This window comes from Rhincodon typus, chromosome 47 (assembly GCF_021869965.1).
Source record: "Rhincodon typus isolate 14 chromosome 47, sRhiTyp1.1, whole genome shotgun sequence".
Classification (NCBI taxonomy): Eukaryota; Metazoa; Chordata; class Chondrichthyes; order Orectolobiformes; family Rhincodontidae; genus Rhincodon; species Rhincodon typus.
Window position 1 is genome coordinate 6,750,995 of NC_063378.1, and position 1,154 is coordinate 6,752,148.

Consider the following 1,154-nt stretch of genomic DNA (forward strand, 5'->3'; position numbering starts at 1 on the left):
GTTCACTCTTGGTTTCCGGTCCACGTGCACCTCGCCATTTCTGTAAACCCCTCTTTTTGCATGTCAACCCTTGCCCAATGCCTTTGGTAAAGGCTGATGGCCAGAACTGGAACGAAGGACAAGCTAGGGAGATTACAGAGAGCTCAAACACGAGTGGAGGTTGGAATTTTCCAGGGAGCAATTTCCAATCAGGGCAGAGATGGAACGCTGAGAAGGGAGTTAGACTTCCCAGTCTGGGATGGGAATGAGTGATTGAATGGACTCCCCCTGTGCTGGGAATGAGCTCCGTTAGACTATCTTGTGCGATGAAGGTGGCAGGACAGAAGGGGAGACGGCACACAGTGCCCTCGGATTTGTAGGGTTCGAGAGCTGGGAGGTGATGCTGAACTTGTACAAGACACTTGTTAGATCTCAGCTGGAGTGTTGTGTAATGTCGTGGGCGTTGCATTATAGGGAAGATGTGAATGTATGGGGGGGGGGAGAGAAAGAGAGAGAGAGAGACAGAGACAGACTGAGACAGAGAAAGAAAACGAGGTATAGAGAGAGACTGAGACAGAGATGGAGAGAAAGAGAAAAAGAGAGACTAAGACCGAGAGATGGAGAGAGTGAGAGACAGAGAGACTGGGACAGACAGATAGAGAGACATAGACAGAGAGAGACATACAGAAAGAAAACGAGACGGAGACCGAGATGCAGAAATAGAGAAAGTGAAAGGTACAGAGACAGAGAGAGTGAGACAGAGAGATAGAAAGAAAGTGATAGAAAGAGTGAGACAGAGAGAGACAGACAGAGATACAGACTGATAGAGGAAAAGTGAGACAGAGAGAGAGAGGAGAAACAGAGAGGGAGGCAGAGTGATAGAGAGTGAGACAGACAGAGAGTGATACAAAAAGAGAGAAAGAAGGACACACCGAGCGAGAGAGAAGAAGCACTTTACTGCCCCAGGGATGAGAAACTCCAGGGATGAGGATTGTTTGATGAAGGTGGGGACTGTTCTCTGTGGGAGAAGAAGAATGCTGAGAGAGAGAGATTTTCAAAATCATGAGCAGTGGCAGGAGGGGGCTCGAATACAACTCCATCCCTCCTCAAGTAAAGGGGACCGAAACCCTACGCCGTGCTCTGGGTGCAGGAACACCAAATCCCTTTCTATTTAC

At 48.6% G+C, this 1,154-nt stretch overlaps 1 protein-coding gene across 1 annotated transcript in view; it reads right to left on the reverse strand.

Moving 5' to 3' along the window:
• The window catches only part of LOC125487957, a 148,386-nt gene that overhangs the window by 94,492 nt on the left and 52,740 nt on the right, over window positions 1-1,154 (reverse strand). The window lies entirely within an intron of this gene.